Source organism: Triticum dicoccoides, chromosome 7A (assembly GCF_002162155.2).
Source record: "Triticum dicoccoides isolate Atlit2015 ecotype Zavitan chromosome 7A, WEW_v2.0, whole genome shotgun sequence".
NCBI classification, from domain to species: Eukaryota; Viridiplantae; Streptophyta; class Magnoliopsida; order Poales; family Poaceae; genus Triticum; species Triticum dicoccoides.
The window spans coordinates 529268005-529274428 of record NC_041392.1 but is presented as its reverse complement, the minus strand read 5'-3'; positions in this window follow the sequence as shown (position 1 = coordinate 529274428).

Genomic DNA, 6424 nt, shown 5'->3' with positions numbered 1-6424 from the left:
AAAAGTATTAAAAATAATAAATAAATAAATAAATAATGAATTAGTTAAGTTAACTAATCCCATTTAATTAATCTAATTAATCTGTTAGTCTAACTAAGCAGTAATTAGTTAACCTAACCCTAATTAACTAAACAGTGTATGACAGGTGGGTCCCACTAGGCCCACATGTCAGTTTGACTTAGTCAATCTCTGTTGACTGCTGATGTCAACATGACATCATGCTGATGTCATTAATCCAATTTCGAATTAAATGAAATGATTAATTAAATTCCAGAAATTAGTAAATCTTTAGAAAATCATATATTTTAAACCGTAGCTCGGATTAAATTATTTTCAACATGAAAGTTGCTCAGAACGATGAGATGATTCCGGATACGCAGCCCGTTCGTCCCCCACGCATCCCTAGCATAGAGAACACGCAACTTTCCCCCTCTGGTTCGCTTGTCCGAAAACGCGAAACACCGGGGATATTTTCCCGGATGTTTCCCCCCTTCACCGGTACCACCTCATACCGCGTTAGGGCACCCCTAGCATCACGCTTTGTCATGTCATGCATCGCTATGCATCTGTTTGCTTAATATTTATTGTTTCTTCCCCCCTCTTCTCTCGCTAGACACCGAGACCGACGTCGCGGCTACCTAGTACGACTACAGTGTTGACGACCCCTCTCTCTTGCCAGAGCAACCAGGCAAGCCCCCCCCCCTTGATCACCAGATATCGCCTACTCTCCTCTACACTGCTTGCATTAGAGTAGTGTAGCATGTTACCGCTTTTCGCTCATCCTATTCTGATGCATAGCCTGTCATTGTTGCTAAAACTATTGATACCTTACCTGCAATCCTAAATGCTTAGTATAGGATGCTAGATTATCATCAGTGGCCCTACGTTCTTGTCTGTCTACCATGCTATACTATCGGGCTGTGATCACTTGGGAGGTGGTCACGGGTATATATTTATACATAATATATGATATTTGTGGTGACAAAAGACGGGTCGGCTCGAGGAGTACCCGCAATTGATTCACGAATTGGGGGCTGGAAGGACATACTTTCCCGACAGCCTCTGTGTGGATCTTTGTGGCGAAGTGACAGGGCAGGTTGAGACCACCTAGGAGAGAGGTGGGCCTGGCCCTGGTCGACGTTCGCGGTTATTTCAAGATAACACGTTTAATGAGATCTTGGTATTTGATCTGAGTCTGGCCACTGGCCTATACACACTAACCATCTACGCGGGAACAGTTATGGGCACTCGACGTCCTGGTATCAGCCGAAGCCTTCGTAACGTCAGTGACTGAGCGGCGCGCGCCGGATTGGACCGTAAGCCTGCTCTTGTATTAAGGGGGCTAGTTCTGCTTCCGGCCGCGTTCGCAACGTGCAGGTGTGCAAAGGGCGATGGGTCTAGACCCCTGCGCCATAGGATTTAGACCGGCGTGCTGACCTCTCTGTTGTGCCTAGGTAGGGCTGCGACGTGTTGATCTTCCGAGGCCGGGCATGACCCAAAAAAGTGTGTCCGGACAAAGGGGATCGAGCGTGTTGGGAAATGTGGTGCACCCCTGCAGGGAAGTTAATCTATTCGAATAGCCGTGATCTTCGGTAACATGACGACTTGGAGTTGTACCTTGACCTTATGACAACTAGAACCGGATACTTAATAAAACACACCCTTCCAAGTGCCAGATACAACCCGGTGGTTGCTCTCTAACAGGGCGACGAGGAGAGGACCGCCGGGTAGGATTATGCTACACGATGCTACTTGGTGAACTTACCATCTACTCTCTTCTACATGCTGCAAGATGGAGGTGGCCAGAAGCGTAGTCTTCGAAATGACTAGCTATCCCCCTCTTATTCCGGCATTCTGCAGTTCAGTCCACATATGATACCCTTAATCCATTTGATACCAATGCATACATATGTGGTGTAGCTCCTTGCTTGCAAGTACTTTGGATGAGTACTCACAGTTGCTTTGCTCCCTCTTTTCCCCTTTTCTATACTCGATTGCTGCGACCAGACGTTGGAGCCCAGGAGCCAGACGCTACTGTCAATGATGACTACTACTACTCGGGAGGTGCCTACTACTACGTGCAACCTGCTGATGGCGATCAGGAGTAGTTTAGGAGGATCCCAGGCAAGAGGCATGCGCCTCTTTCGATTTGTATCCCAGTTTGTGCTAGCCTCTTTAAGGCAAACTTGTTTACTTATGTCTGTACTCAAATATTGTTGCTTCCGCTGACTCGTCTATGATCGAGCTCTTGTATTCGAGCCCTCGAGGCCTCTGGCTTGTAATATGATGCTTGTATGACTTATTTTTATTTGTAGAGTTGTGTTGTGATATCTTCCCGTGAGTCCCTGATCTTGATCTTACACGTTTGTGTGTATGATTAGTGTACGATTGAATCAGGGGTGTCACAAGTTAGTATCAGAGCCGACTGCCTGTAGGAATCCCCCTTCCACACTCCTTGGCCGAAGTCGAGTCTAGACATTACAAAAACTTTTACTAACATGGTTGTGTGCCTTAAGGGCCCACGTCGCCACTGGGTGGTATTAGGATCTTTTACTCCTCGATCTATACTTTGGGACTCTGATCTCTCTTCTATTCGGGTTAAATGACTTTACTAAATATAACTCTAGGTTCTCGTAACTACATCTCCCGGAGAACCCCTTCAGTCCAGATGATCGCCGGCTGCACCAGAAGATTTTGAAGTTACTCTCCGATACCCTTTTGAGACTTTGTGCCCGTTGCTTTTGCAATTCCCTACCACCGAAATATCCCTATGGATAAATACGTATACTTGCCGTTCTTACTTTTATTCCTAGTTGATCTTGTTATTACAAGATACCCTAAAATTTTCTCTATGGTTCCAAGAATACTTTGTGCCTACTGCCTTGCAGTTCCTTGCCACCTAAATACCCCTACGAATAATTTCTCGCACTTACCGAGTATCCACTCATCCAGTTGATTCATGTATTTCACAAAGGTCTTCGAAATACTATTTGATCTTTCGAAAATCCTCAATAGCCTATTGCTCTTGAAATTCTTGCTTACTTGCATTATGATTTACCTCATAAGTCCGGTAATCTTATTGGCATCCTTAGTCATTATCAGTTTGAGTCTGTTGAATCAATATGTTGTGAATGCTCGCAATCCTTAATCAGATCCTTCATTTCGTCCTTCCGACTCAGATGTCATTTTAAATATGAGCCGGATCTCGACTAATCAAATTTTGCCATCGATTGTGCCCCTAAGGCTATTCAACTTATACATCCCTAATCAGAGCATTGCTTCTGATCCCTTGTCTTGGAATTGATAATTCCTTTGCATTTGAACTTTGAGTTAGTCAGTTGTTTCCATAAACTAATCTCATTGCATTCCTTATTCCTCTAGTTGAGTACCGATGCTCACATCAGACCCCTTGTGGACCACCAGATCCTTTGTTGGATTTTATCCGACAGCGTCCTTCATATTCTATAAGCTTGTGAGCCTTTCCTTGGATAGATAATGCCTTTCGTAAATTGTATCCTCTGCTTTCTCCAGCATGCTCTACTATCGAGCTTGTGTTATTTATTCCTGAATTTGTGGTATATGCTCCTAAGATGCCTCGATGGGTTGAACCTATGCCTTCCATATTATGTGTGAACTCGAAAGTTTTCACGAGTCATACTCGTCTGGTATTTTGCCAGATAATTCAACACTACAACTTCTTCGAAAAAGAGAAGTGAATGAAAGGTTATGCATTGGGGAAGTGGGAGTCGACCTTGAACCCTGTGTTCATGCCCATGGACACGATGTATACCTTATCATGGAAGCTTCTTTTAAAATAATTATTTCCTTGTTATAAGTTCATCTTGTATCTGTGGACGTGGTTCCGACCATGTTCTCTTTTAAATACCATTACTCGTGCAAGTTTAAGCATTTGTCTTCTGCGGAGCAATACCCCAGTCCAACCTCCACTTTGGTCTTTTGTCGAGTATTACCCCATGGTATCTCGAGATATCATGGGACATCATAACTTCTTATGGGTTCTTCATCAACTATTATTACTCACCGGATCCAATTGTTCCTAGGTTCTGGGTTGTCGTCAACCGAGAACACCGAATAGTGAATCGAGTCCGCTCTCCGATTCAATAACCCTAAATAATTTTCGTTGCTTACGAGTTTAAATAATCTTTCAAGTAATTCCTAGCTTGATCGGCTATATCCTTATCGTGCTGCTCTTAACTGTGCTCCCTGGTCCTTCTTCCCGGAGCACAATTTTCGATGATGAGCTAAGCTTACGTCGATTTTCCTCATCATATCATTTCTCCTTAAACCACAAGCATGGTTTCGAGTTTGTGCTGTACCCATGGTTCCAATAACCTTTCGCTTCATCATTCTTTTGACTTGATGTCATCGCCGATGGATTACATCTTCACAAAATCTCTCAACAATTGTGTCGTGATCATCATCAATCTTATGAGCTCTTCTAGGATATCAATCGAAGTCATGATGAGAAATACCATCATTGCCCCTCGATGAATTGTGTTATCATCGACAACTTTATTGCCTTCCCTCCAACACAAACTTGTTCGTGTTCGGTGTTATACCTTGAGTTCCTTGATATCCAACATTTGTTCTTATTTACCTTGGAGTATTACCATCTTTTATATCCAGGATGTCGTGCTTAGCACACCCGGCTGGAGGCCCTATGGTCATAGATTCCTTTTCAGCAAGGTTATCCATTCTTCCATGAGGAAATTGTAAGACTTATTCTACAAGTTATTCCTAATGGATCCTTTGTGTTTCCAAAGTCTGACCTTTGCCTGAAGACCATGTCAATGCTATCTCGAAGCATGTCTGTGGTACTCTGATCTTCAATAAGAACATTCGAAGCACAATGCTAAAATTTCTTTATCAATTATCCAACCACCGTTGCTTGGGTAATGTCATGAAATTCCTCTCCCCTTACCTAAATGGTTTTCTGCTTCATATCCTGGCATGGATATCATGTTCTGCTTGCCCTTGGAAAGGATATACCCCCTGAAATATGTGTTTAAACACATTTTCCCTCGCGTTGTTCTGTTTAATCTGTTGAACACATTTCCTTTCCATTGTTATCTTTAACCTTTCCTGTGATCTATATGATCTAAGCAGTAATATTCTCTGCTTATGTAAACACCTTGGTGTACAACCGTGTCAGTAAGACCCTGTTACTATTGTTGATGACATTCTAGTAACCACCGATGGACGAGAACTTTGCCTATTGGTCTGCCTCATTCAACGAGCAGGAAAATGGTTCTCTTCGTCCCTCGCCCTTGGTACCGATGTTGTTGCCGACATAATCGACAGGCTACCCTCTGACATGCATTGCTATCATGAACATGCAAGATGTCACCACTCCTCATACTTTTATCCTAGATGGTGGGCCCATAACCCACAGTTCCATAGGATCGGAACCTGACTCTCCTGTACACCACCTGTTCCCAAGGTTGTTCCTCGCGCTTGACTTCGTATGTAATTCATGGACCACCTGTCTAGTGATCTATTCTGGTATGAGGCGCAATACCTATTCTCGTTGCCCTGAAGCCCTTTCACCTTTTCATTAGCCATCGAACAATTGCCTATCCGTTTGAAACATCTCGTGGTACCTTCTTACTTTGCTCTCGATATCTTATTAAGTTTCAATCCGAGAGTTACTTTCCGCCACCTTCCCCGATGTTATCGACCAGATAGTCAACCTTGCAGAGGTCCGTTCTCCCGGAATACCCCCCTTTGTTCTTTCGTAAGTACGATGGAGTTCCCGAAGAAAGGACGATAAGTTCATCATGATGCATTGATGCATAGAAATGAAGATATCAGCTAAAGTGTCCAACTCTTCAAGAAGAGCAACCATGACCGAGAAGAATCGTTAGAATATCGTAACCAGAACTTTCCCCCTTATTGCACCTCTTAAATCTCGGGACGAGATTTCTTGTAGCGGAGGAGAATTGTGACGCCCGGATAATTAAGCTACGACAATCTCTGCTAACAATGCCACGTCACCACGATTACGGTTGTTAATCTCGCGATGATTCAATCCCGTTCGGATTCAAAATTCAAATTCAAGTTCAACAATAAAAGTTTTCAAATATTAAAACTAAAATGTTCGGAGTGAGCCAAATAATGCAAAAGTAATTATGGTGCAGAAACCACACTTTTATAAGATGTTTAAATATTCAAATGGTAATAACACAATAGTAAAAACTATTAATTAAATGCTTTAAGTATTAAATAAATACAAAACTATTTTAGTTTGGGTAGCAAATTAATGTGTTAGTGACATAATTACATATACTAAATTAGATACAACTTTGGTATTTTACTTAAACTAAAGTATATAGGAAATAAAAGAAAACAAAAAAGAAAATAAGATAAAATAAAAGAAAATACAAAAAACAACAAACAAAAAAAT